General features: G+C 42.0%; 1 long non-coding RNA gene across 1 annotated transcript in view; it reads right to left on the reverse strand.

Annotated features, from left to right (window-relative positions):
• LOC309658605 overlaps window positions 1–12,835 on the reverse strand; it is a 153,377-nt gene that overhangs the window by 13,799 nt on the left and 126,743 nt on the right. The window lies entirely within an intron of this gene.

Here is a 12,835-nt window from a genome sequence, read left to right on the forward strand (position 1 = left end):
TCCAAGTACAGTCACATTCTGAGGTACTAGGGGTTTGGGCTTCAACATATGAATTTTGAGGGAGACACAATATCATAACTCTTTCTCTTTTTAAATCTATTTGATATTAAATTTGGTAGAAGTAGAAATATCTGGACTTGTTTGGAGGCACAACCTTCCCTAAGTTCTGGTTCTCTTTTCTATGTCCTTTTCACCTGTGAATGATCCTCATATGACTTATTGATAGTGATGTTATAGGCCATCCATTTGTGGGAAAAACTAGAGCTAGCTTTTCTTCTTTTGTATACTAGCCAAATTTTTTTTTCCTATAGTATAGCTGAATTCTGTCCTCTGCAATAGTAAGCCTTGTTCCTTCCTTTGTTTGGTTCTCGTCTTTATGCCCCAATGAGAGTCTCACTTTTTGGCTAGGCCTTGTTTTCTTTCACACGCCATGGCTGCCCAGAATAACTTCCAAATGAATTTATATCCTATTCCTCCTAACCTCTTTCAGAATCATCGCAAAAACCCACCAGTCTCCAAAAGCTTATTGCATTAATGGTCTCTCAATGTTTCCTGTCATCAGCCAAATGGGACTTGCTCACACATTTCTGTCATAGTCTCTTTAAGGCCAGGATTTCATTCTGTTTCCTTGCTTTTGTCCACTGTGTTTTAGCAGCTCAAAAGGGCATGCATCCCTGGCACCCCATGAATAAATGAAATCGCACACCGTAATAATGACAATAGGGCATGCACTCCTCCACCTGCCTACAGAGCGAACTGCTCTTTTGACTGTTTTGCAAAATCATAACGACTCACTGGAGGTTTCTTCCCACCTACCTGATTCCAAGCCCAGTGAATTATAAACATATTTTATTTAACAAATTCACTTTTATTACTACAGTCAGCTCCTATCACAATAGTTAAGGTTCTGTTTGCAGGTTCATATCTTGGCTGTAAAATTTTGCTTCAGGCAGATACTTTGGTCTAATGACTCTTGGTACAAAATGCCATTATTAGAATCTTTTTCTTTTAACATCAAAGAAAGTACAAAAATGCTTTGACTTAAAAAAAAAAAACAACTTTTCGAACTCTGTTATTCTGCCTGGTGCCTTTCCAAGATGCTCTTCGGACTACCTTCCCTCAAACATGGATTCTAACACGAGTGCTCGAAGCCTGAAACTGACTCTGGCGCTTACAAATGCATTTTAAGTTTGCTTCTGGTGGACAAATCTTTTATATTATTATTATTTTGAGTTTGCTTCTGGTGGACAAGTCTTTAGAAAAAATAAATTAAATGATTGCCTATTTTGACTAAATATGACTTATTCTTAAATGCTCACAATGGGACCTATCTTCTGCAAAAACAGGAGCCCTTGTCACTTAGAAGTTCTTGTAACACTTACAAAAGGACTTGGGAGGCATGTTCAATAATGGTTTCTTTTCAATGCCAGTTATTTAGTTAAAAGGGAGAATAACTGTAAAAGGATTAAAAGATTTATTTTCTTTTGAAACCTATGGTTTCTTTAAAGTTCAGGGATAAACGTGCAATTGCCTGTGCCTTATCTGCATCCTTCTAAACAACTGATGAACCTGTTCCAGAAGAAATTCAATTTCCCCCTGAAGGAGTGTAAGTGAAGAGAGGCCCACTCAAATTCAGAGACAGATTGTCTTGACAAGCTCTCCAACAGGGAATGAAGCCAGATGGGGATTGAAATAGCTTAGGGGCCACCAGTCCGTGCCCAGTGAATTGTGTTAGCTGTGCTCAGGATACAAGGAGGAGAGAAATTGTGACTAAGGGAGAGGTGCCCTTAAAAGACTCAGGGTCCTACATCATTGTAATGATGTCATTGCATGAATAATCCCAGAACTCAAATAAAAGAATTTAATATCTGGTATTCTCTTTCCAGCTGACTGGGGGAGAGTGGAGATGAGGTCAGTTACTTTTTTGTTGCCAATTAATATTGTATTTCTATACTTTGGGTTAAAAAAATTATGGAAGTAGAAGAGTACTGAATTGTTGGCAAAAACACCAAAGGTTAAACACACCAGTGGTTGCAAGTTTTCACCAATACATTTTTCTTTCAGTGACCCTACAGAATTCAGGTGTGGGGCAATGCCCGTTTGAACAAACTGTTCAGATGATTCTGTTGCCTTCAGGTTTGAGAATACCTGGCTCAGGGAATTGTGTCAGTTCCCACCTCTCACCTGGTGCTTTGACTCTCATTTCATTCTGGTCTCTGTTGCCTTTCCCTGGTGACTTGTTACCCTGAGTTTTTCTTGGTGTCCAGACCCTTTGGACTGATGTCACCTTTAGGTGGTCAACCTACAAAGAAGTCTGTAAGACTGTTCTTTTCAGACCCACATGTGAAAATATATAGGAACATCTCTCTGATGCCTGGCCCATGTGTCAGCCTGGCCCTCAAAACTCAGGTCCTCCCCCATTTTAGCAAGACCACCATCCACATCTCCAAGACTTATAAAGTCAGCATCAGCAGCTATAAAAGCAGGTTGATTTGTAATAGATAAAAGGTAACATGGGATCAAAGAGACCAGATTCAAATCCTGGCTTTACCATTTACTAAGTATGTGAACTCATGAAGCAACTAGTAGATAACAATATTTACCTCCAGATATTATTGTAAGAGGAAATGAAACAATCTATCAGAGCCATGGCATATTTTTATATTGTAAAATGGATAAAAGTGGGTTGAGATATTGTCCCCTCAGCCCTCAGGGTTCATGACTAGAGCAGCTGGTGCTTGAAACCAGTCATTGCAGCCAAGCAGCCTCATCCATTTATACCAATGTGCTATAAAAATATTGCCAATTTCTATGTAGCCCCTGATGTGAAAATGATGAGAACCACGATTCTACATAAGCAACTGTACAGCTTGTGGTGCCCAGTAGGGCCTCAGTAAATGGTGGTAGTAATTGTGTCTCCCTATTGATTAGGGCCACCTTGAGGAATAGTGACAAGTAACGCAGTGCCTGCTTTGAAGACCTTAGTGGTCTCTAAGGAAAACCCAGAAGCCAGATTTAAATCTGCCAGAGAAAAGAAGGAACCCAGAGGGCCTCATGACGTCAGCTATGCCACAAACTTGGGGTCAGTGTCAAAGGCTGTACTCATTACCATGCTATTGCTACCCACAGCTGTGGTTACCTTCCCCTCGGCTTGGTGGCTCTTCAGGAAGCAAGAGTTTCCAAAGCAAAGAGTTCTCTTTTCCTTTGCTCTGCTGTATGAGAGCCTAATGAGCATCCTGGCCTATCCCAGTATTTCTAGTATTGCTTGTAGATGCTCAACCTCTTATGGTCAAAGCTAGCTCTGTTCAGTAGAAACATACATAATACTTGTATGTTTTATAACTTTTAATTCCTTAATATTAATTAAGTGATATTTCTGGAATGAGTGAAGACAAGGCACATGATCATGAGGAAGACCAGAACTTGCTTTTGAGAACTGATTTTCTTTAACATGAAGTAGAAAAATCTCCTCTCAAGTAAGGTGATGACTGGGAGAGCATATATTTATAATGTTAATTTTTTATTTACATTCACAATTTAAATAAGTAGGATCTTCGATATGATGCTAAGAGGGGAAAACCTCAGAGCTCCTTTGGAATGTGCATGGAGCTTGGGAGATGGGAAATAAATCATGCTAGGAATAAGGTAGTTTGTTTTCATTTTGGAGATGGAAAAATTGAGCTTCAGTGTTTTAAGTAAATAGTTTAAGATCATGTAGCTAGTTAAGAGCAAAGCTGTTACTTAAGCCTGGTGCTGTCTAACCCGGTTCTACCTAACTCTAATGCGTGCCTTCAGTCTTCTCCGCTGCCTTCTTAGAGATTGAAGTGGAAAGTAGAATGGACAGGGAGGAGTCTAACTGCGAGCAGGCATTCAAGTTGGAGGGAGCAACTTAGTTAAAGGCTCAGGTAATGCGTAGGCAAAGTATTGGGGAATAGAATGTAGTTGCATCCCTGGGGTGGAAGGGCTGGGCCAGGTCATGTAGGAAACAGAGGTATTTAGGGAGGGGTGCATGTCTCAGTTAAGCTGCTGAAGCCTGCAATTAGGGGTTTTATTAAATTATAAAAGACTTTTAAAATAGTATGGTAATCTCTTAAACATATTATGTTTCAGGTGTTAGCTTCAATCACTTTTTAAATTCTCGTATGTTGAATATTAAATAAATGGAAGATATAAATATTGGCTTTATTTCATTTTGTTACTTCATCTCATGTATGTAATGGCATAAATTAGATATCAAAGATCACTTACCTAGGCAAGGAAAGGGAGACAGATAGAAGAGAAATAACTTGGGGGATGCCCCCACTAACTATTTCCAATTTATCTGAATTAGATAAGTGGATAATAAAAATATACACAATAATGCGAGTGAATAATAACTAATACATGTGGCATACCCAGAGAATATTCTGTAGTAGTATTCCCATCATGATCTGAGCTGAAATGAGAGCTCAAGTAACTGTCTTAGGCGCAGCAGGGCTGGGCCTGACTGGTGGACTAGAACAAATGAATTACTGGGCCACCTGAGACAGGTAAGGGATTAGCCCTGAGCTCGTGGATCTGTCATGACACAAATACGGCACCCAGTAGTTTACTCTCATCACACTTACTCTTGGTTTGAGATTCATAGAGTCGAGGCAAGATGCCATCTGAGACCTTCCAAAGGCAGTGAACATGAAATCAGAGCAAAACCTTTTCCATCACTGACTCACCAAAATGACCATCAGTTCTCCTGAAGGCTGATTTTTCTCCTGAGCAAGCCTCAAATGGAATTTCCCAGTGTTGTTTTCACACTTCTAATTTAAATTGTAACACTTTTCCACTTATCTACCCTGCATGTTCCAGCAGAGGGTAGCATCATGGTTGTCTGGGGACAGTGGTATTAAAATGTCATTTAGAAAAGGAGCACTGGTTTCAGGAGTAAAATAAACAAGAAGCCCCAGAAAGTAAACAAGGGAAAGACCATGAAGCTGAACAGGAACACGGTCTAGTAGGCAGTCCCAGACTTGGGCTCTTTCTGAGCTCTGCAGGATTACTTGTGAGCTTCTCACTGGTGTTTCCCTGATTGGGCTCCTCTGATGGAACATTGTTGTGGCTCCAAGGTGAAAATGCTGTGAAGAGCCCAACTGTTAAAGACACTCAAATAGTAGCTGCTATTGATGCCCTGCTCATAGTGCTTTGGCCTTCACTGTTCCCTTACATGACCATGGTTTTCTATCAGCAGCTCCTGCAACTCTCTGCCAAGAGCATTGTCAGGATGGGAGCATGCTCAGTTCATCCAGAGCAGGCCAGAAGGTAACGCCCTGGAAGCAGCCCTTGCCAATGACAGGGGAGATTTCATAGGTAAGTACTCCAATCTCCTTACCCTCTGATAGGACAACTCTGAGGCGGGTTCTCTAGTCTCGCAGAGCTCCCCAGTGGGGCTGAGCCCTGTTGCTCACAATGACAATCTGCTCACGGACACACCTGCCTTGGCTTTCTTCCCTTTCCCGTCTCATTTCCACCCTTACTGGTGCTTCCTGGATCACCTCAGGTGAATCACTTGCACCTAAATCCTTGTCTCAGAGTGTGATTCTGGGAGAATCTAACCTAAAACACTAGGTTAGTTGGGAGACAGGAAATATTAAAGAACAAAACTCCAACTTATTAACTCACAGCATTTTAGAGATGGAAGTTTTAGAGTTTTCTGGCTTAGGAAGAAAAGTGATTCATCAAAGGCCATGTATTTTTCTCAGGTCCCTGACTTTGGCTAATACTACCACCATTGTTTTAGTTACTCTGGCCAGAAACCCGGAATATGAATCTTGAGCACGTTGACAAAATTCCTGACAGTGGACTAGAGTCATCCCTGTGGCAGGGTCCTCAAGAAACTGACTCTCATTTCCTACAACCTAGACCTGAGGTCCACATGAGTTTTCAGCTTTTCCTTAGGTTCTCTGAGCTACCCATATCCTTTCATTATTGTGTTTGTTTGTTTTTGTTTGCTTTTTTGTCTTTTGCCAGCCAGAGTCAACTTCTGTGGCTTACAAAGATCCGATACATCCTCCTCTTCATACCATGAGTCCAATTACCAAGTCTTTTTGATTCTTTCTTCAAAATGCCTTGGATCTGTTTATTCCTCACCATATCCTAATGCAGATGTTGGCTTTTGTCTTAGTGCATGCTTTTCTTGAGCCTCCTGCCATCATCCCAGACTCACCCCTCAAATCCACGGGAGCCAACAGTCCTGAACCAGGTCTTGGCTCCCACACTCCTGCACCCCTGGGTTTGTTTTAAATCTCTTAGAGGTCTTGGCAAGGCTAGATCTGGTCCCCACTTCTCTTGTTTCCAAAATAAGGAGTTTCACCTAAATTATTGATTCCCGATCAGAGGCCATTTATTATATTTCAAAAACATAAGCTGTATTACTCTTAGGGGAACATAGGCTTACTAAAGCATGCAGTTGATTTATTTTGATATTTATTTTTGATTATATCACCTTGATGCAAATAAACTGGTCAGCTCATGTTTATCAGAAGCCCTAACAGACAACTCCGTGTTACTGGCAAGTGAAAATGGGGAAATAAGTGAATTTTACTAAATGAATACACATTGTTTCAAATCATGGGCTCCATGTTGGCTGAGAGTGGGGGGCTGAGAGGGCAGGTAAGGAGTGAGTGGATGTGTCAAGGAACTGGCTAAAATAGGGAACTTGGGGCTTGGAAGTCCAGAAATTCCTTGATACTAGGCCTGTAAGGTCCTTTTCAGCTGTGTGACTCCTCATTATTCAAATTTTTATGACCTTATATAACTTCCAGGTTGGTCACACAAAAAGTTTCTCTGACCTTCATTGTCCTCCGCTGTTCTGTTGGTCCAGCCTTAGGGTAACCTGCATCTTTAACTTTCCCGCAGTCACCTGTCCTATGTTCATCATGCTCACTCCTGCTTCAGTTGGAATGTCATCCCCACTGTTCTTTGCCCTGAAAAGTCTGTCCATCTTTTAAGACCCAAATCAAGTCCAACTTCTTCTTGGAGGTCTTCCGTGGCTGCTCCGGCCCTCTTTGAGCTTCTCTGTTGGGACCCTGCAACCTATGAGTATCCATGCCACACAGTTTAACACTGAATTTCGCCCTGTTTTGCTTGATTTCCTTCATCACACGCATATTGATCTTGTATCCTCAATTAGATGTTAAGCTTTTGAGGGCAGGGATCCTGCCTTATTCTTCCAGATCTTCCATAGCACGCGTTATTGAAAGATGATCTATAAATTGGTGGAATGTCAGGATCAGGGATGTGTAAGGCTTGATGAAGTCACACAGAGTTAGTGGCAGTGCTGAGACTGGGAGGTAGGTTTTCTGACTTTGTACAGTTTTCCTTCTGCTGTACCTCAGTATTCTTTGTAACTTACGGCTGGTTAAACAGTTTTAGGTCACCCTCTGGATATCACAAACGATCAGAATCTGGAATATATCCATAGTCTAATAGTTCCAAGCAGTGTCTGTAGCATAACATACATGCAAGTTATATAAGTGCAGACAATAGGTAAGCAGAATTCTCAAGGAGCTGTTAAATGGGAGAACCCTAAACAGGGTGGGAGAAGAAATGCCTTAAGGATGCCTGAGGACAGGACCCCATGCAGAACAGAACAGATGTGAGCTCCTGAGACATCCGAGGAGCAGGCAGCCACAGCTGCCTGACTTGACTGCAGCGTTCATAAACGACGAGTAGCTCAATAAGGCAGGCAGGCTGGTTAGTGAGCAAAGAGGTATGGTGCCTGATGTCATGCCCTTCAAGTTGTGGGATAGTTGAGATGTTATGTGCATAGTCTGGCTAAAGAATTATTGGTTACATGTTGGCTTTCCAACTTCTCTCAAGTGACCACTTCAAATGAGAGACATTGATCTACACATTTTGTTTTGTATTGCTACCAATGAGTGCAGTGGTCCACCCTAGTGGCTGTAGGTAAGGGTGTTGCTGAGGCAAGCTTTCTATCTGTAGCTTTAACTGGGGGAACCAACTCTCTTTTGCGAGGAGGGGTAGCCAGGAGACCTTCTTCTCTCCTTGTTATTGGGTGAAGCCTTGTTAAAGCTCCTGAAGATCTGGGCCAGAAGAACTGTGCTGAAGAGGGAGAAGCCATTGTGTGGGGCTGACTAATATATAGTCTTTTAGAGAGTAAAGTAATGCCCAAGGTCCTTGTCAATAGGATTTGGGAAGAGATTTGAGCTCTGCTGAGTCCCCTGTTGATCTCTAAGAGATAACTGAGCTTCAGGGGCCAGGGTCACCTCTACACAACGACTCTGCACAATAATAAAATTAGCTACCACTTAGTGAGTGCCTGCCATGTGCCAACTTGCTAGGTATACTTTATCTAATTTACCTTATTCAATCTTTACAAAATCCTGCAGAGGGTGCATTAGTGCTCCCATTTTATAGACGCAGAAACTGAGAGTCAGTAACTTGCTCAAGACTATACATTGGCTGGGACTCAAACACAGGTTACCAAAATCAGTAGCTGTACCAGAACTTTACTATAAAAGTTGCCCCCCAGGACAATTTCAAGGTAATTTCTCTGTATATAAATCTATTGAATTAAACAAACAAATTTTGAAGCAAAAATAACACAGAATTAGTGGGGGGAAAAAAAAGACCAATTGTAACCTAGCTGAATACAAACTCTTCTCACTGCCCAGCAAAATTTCGTGAGAAAAGGCCTGGGGCTGGGCGTGCTGGAAGCTGGTAAGTGCTATGGAGAAAACTAAAGCAGAGCAGGAGGATAGACAATGTCAGGGTTGCGGTGGGATGATGGCAGTTTTACAGAGGTGGTCCAGGAAAGGCTCCAGGAGAGGATGACATTAAAACAAGACCCTTTGGAAGGAGGTGAGGGCAATAACCATGTTGATATCTGGGAAGAGTGCTCCAGTCAGGGGAACAGCAAGAGCAAAGGCTCTGAGGCAGGAGTGTGCCAGGCATATTCCAGGAATAGCAAAGAAGACAGAAGCTAGAATGCAGCCATCCAAGTGGAGAGTAGTAGGAGGTAAGGTCAAGAGGTAATGGAGGATCACATTGTGTTAGGCTTTGTGGTTTTTGCAAAGAACATACATCCTTCTCTTTTCTCTGGAAAATATAAGGTAAGTCTTCTGGGCATCTGGAATTTGCTTGGTCCTCCTTCCCCTGGTGTGTCAAGATGTCGTGAAGTACACTGAGGAAACTACTGACCTTGGCCACACCTGGCCAAGTAAGCAGGTTTTTGTTGTTGTTGTTGTTAGAGTCTAAGACTGGGTCTCCCAGAAACAGACCCTGACTCCAATATTTGAGTACAGGTAATTTACTGGAGAGGTGAAGGAGGAACCAATAGGAGAGTGGGGAAGGAAAGTGGGAAGGGAAAGCAGCCAGTGAAAGGTACATTACCAAACCAGTTACCATCCAGGGAAGCAGAAACTTAACCCTGGGAGCCAGTGTAGAACATCTGCCTCGGAGTTATCCCACCCAATGAGTGAGGAAGTTGGGGTATTTATACACCAATCCTTGCCAGTCAGTGGTTAACACTGCTTCTGAGGGTCCTTAATACCCCAGCATTTCCAGTCTGCTACATCAGTGGACAACGTGGCTCAGTGCCATTGTGCCAGGGAAACCCTCAGGCAAAGAGACGCCAGTCCTGGTAGCTGAAAGTCAGTTTCATGCCCTAAATTGGTAAGGGTGGGACTATGGACAAGCAAGCACCAACAGAGTTGCTGGCCTCTCTTAAGAATTTTGAATCTTATCTCTATGTCACTTACTAGGAGAGGAGAAATAGAACTGCCGCCCCGCACTGCCCCGCCCCAGCTACCATAACAAAACTTCGGCTGGAATTCTCAGAGGCAATAAATGAAAACTTGGGATCAACATATAGATCACCCTCAGCCCCCTTTGTTTCTTTTAGCAAAAAATAGCTAATCTATAAAACACACATCGGTTTCAAACACCAGTCTTTTAAAAGGAAAGAGAGAGAACATTTATTGCTAATTACTATTGTCAGAGTGAAGATTATTTCTTGGCAAACAGTACAGGGAGCTTTTGCAAAGATGCTCATTAATATCATCCGCAATTCATGGAAACCTATTCTGACAGATGAGCAACCCTGTGACAGTATTCATACTGTCAGGGATACTGACTACAAGAACTGGGGGAGGGAGCATTTCTTCCTACCAGGAACTCTAACCTGCTCACCTCAGCCCAGGTTGCTCCCTCTGTAATGAGATGCTCATTGTAGCACAATAAGAAGAACGATCAGTAAAATCTCCCTCCTCCAGCAAGCCTGACATGCCAAGCATTGTGCCCCGGGGGAAGTTATATGGCCTTTGGGAGAGCTGGGTAGACTTTGTTCCAGTCACTTGCTGGTATTCTGGTAGTTTGGGATAGTTTTGTAGAGCCAGTGCACTAAGAATTGTTTCCACATTTTTTTAATAGTTGAGAAAAACATCAAAAGAGGAATAATAACTCAGGACACCTGAAAACTCTATGATAACCAAACTTCAGTACTCATAAATACATTTTTACTATAACCCAGCTATGCTTGTTTGCTTTTGCCTTGCCTGTGGCTGCTTTTGCTCTATGATGGCGGAGTTGAGAAGTTGTGACAGAGACCACATGGCCCACAAAGCCTAAAATATCTACTATCTGACTTTTTACAGAAAAGTTTGCTGACCCTTGCAATAAAGAATGGTTTTGGTGAGAGTCTGCTCGCCTGACTAAATACCTAGTGCTGAGATGAGATACCTGTTCAAAGCCAACAACCACAGGTGGGTAAATCCACTCCCAAGGATTATTGATATGCAACTGAACACAGACCAGATCTTGGTCCTGAAACAGACCCATACTTACAGCTAATTGGAAAGAGTTTTATACTTGTCATCTTCATCCCTGTGGTTCTTAAGCTGAGAGACTTCCCCTGAAGTAAACAGAAGCAGAGGGAGAGGGAGGCCTGGGTAGATAGGTGCTTGCTGAGGACAGTTTGTAGGACTTAACATAGTCATATCTTCTGATATTCCTACTTCTTCTGAAGCTACCACATTGAATATGTGAGATTATTGGAATTCAGCTTTTCACCAGTCCTATAACTCATCATTCAATAATGCCAGTTTTATCAAAATCAAAATCAAAATCCTGGTGAAATCAAAAGCCTGGTGAAGACATTGCTAGAATATTCTAGGATGTTGCAGAGCTGTAGAGGAGGACCTCTTAGTAGCATGACCATATGGATACTGGAGTCTCTAAATTTAATTCCAGCTCAGCTATTTGCAAGTTATGCAACTCTGGGCATGTTACACAATCTCCCTATTCTCCAATTCCCATTTATAAAGTGAAAATAGTAATAGTGTCTGCCTCCTAGGGACTCTTTGGGGGTTAGTGACATGTACACTCAAAGCAGCCTAACAAGATGTCTGGCACATAGAAACAGCTCAAAGAATATTAGCTATTGTTATTGTTTACAAACTGGAATTTGGGAACTTTCAGTTGGCATATTATTTGTGCAAATGATATTAATGAAAAAGTACTTCACCAGCGCTTCCTGACTCACCCAAATGACATTATGTGTCCTAAAAGGCTAAGTGTCCCTTCTTTATGCTCCTCGTAATTCCTGTACATATATCTCGATACTTAATACAAAGTTCATGGAATTGATCTGGTAAGAATTGAACTGTAGAGCTTTCGGACCAGAGTGAATTTTAGTCTTATTTTATACCCAGGTTCTGACACAAAAATTTGAGTGTACTAAATGTTGAATTAAAACTGACATGATAATATATTGCTACATGTCATAGAAATCAAAGCTTCTAACATTTCTGCTGGCCATAATACCCAGGTATAAAACTCTTGCCAAGAGGGTCAACATTTAATTTGTACAAATATTTATTGAGCATCTTCTACATACCAAATACTGCAGTAGTGCCTGAATACAAAGATGAATAAGGCACAGTCCTTGAACTCAAGGAACTCACAGTCTAATGAACAATCAGCAAAACACAGGAAATATCTGTGGATGAGTTCATTCCCCGTTCCTGCTCTGGTCTGGCCGGACTGTGGAAGACTACAGATATATGGGTGTAAGGTGTTGGGTAAGTTAGAAGGGCGACCTTGGAAAAGCAGGCTTTTCACAACCCATTAGAATGGAGTTCAGGCTCTGTTATAACAATATGTCACCTGGTACGAAGAAACTTGATCATTTACAAATCAATAATTCCTATGTTTCTGGTGCTATGGCTCTCTCAGCAGTCAGGCAGGGTGTCTTGGGACTGGGTGGCACTTGCAGGGATTCTCAGCTTTAGCCATTGGTGCTGGGTGGGAGTTGCCTCTGGGCATCCTGCCTCAGTAGCCAGTAAGTATAGTTTTCACAGTACTTCTTTCAAGCTCCACCCCTGCTGTCTCACTGGTGTCACAGTGGTGTTGCTGGGCTGTGTGGTCCACATGCAGTGTGACTCCATCATGAATCTCTCTGTAAGGCAGCACAAGGACCCAGCAGTCCGCAAGACCTGGAGTCCAGCTCAAGGAAGCATAACGTTTGAATTGCTGGTCTGCAGGAAGTTGTTAATTGTATTATTCTCAACACGTTCTAACAATTGCACCAATTTGTTTGATAACTGGAAATCTAAGTTTAAGAAAAAAAAGCGGGAGAGAGTAAAAAGAAGGCAAGCTTGTGTGTTTGATTAAACACAAGAGTTTATCCTCAAACCACTTATAAATCTGGTATTATAAACAATGTATAGATGTCTCCGTGACAAAGACAATGGTAAAATATGGAGATCAAGTCAAAGCATTCTGTATAGGGAGTTATCATTTGTGAGTGAGCGTGTGTGTGTGTGTGTGTGTGTGTGTGTGTGTG

The sequence above is a fragment of the Balaenoptera physalus genome, assembly GCF_965194825.1.
Source record: "Balaenoptera physalus genome assembly, chromosome: 3".
Classification (NCBI taxonomy): domain Eukaryota; kingdom Metazoa; phylum Chordata; class Mammalia; order Artiodactyla; family Balaenopteridae; genus Balaenoptera; species Balaenoptera physalus.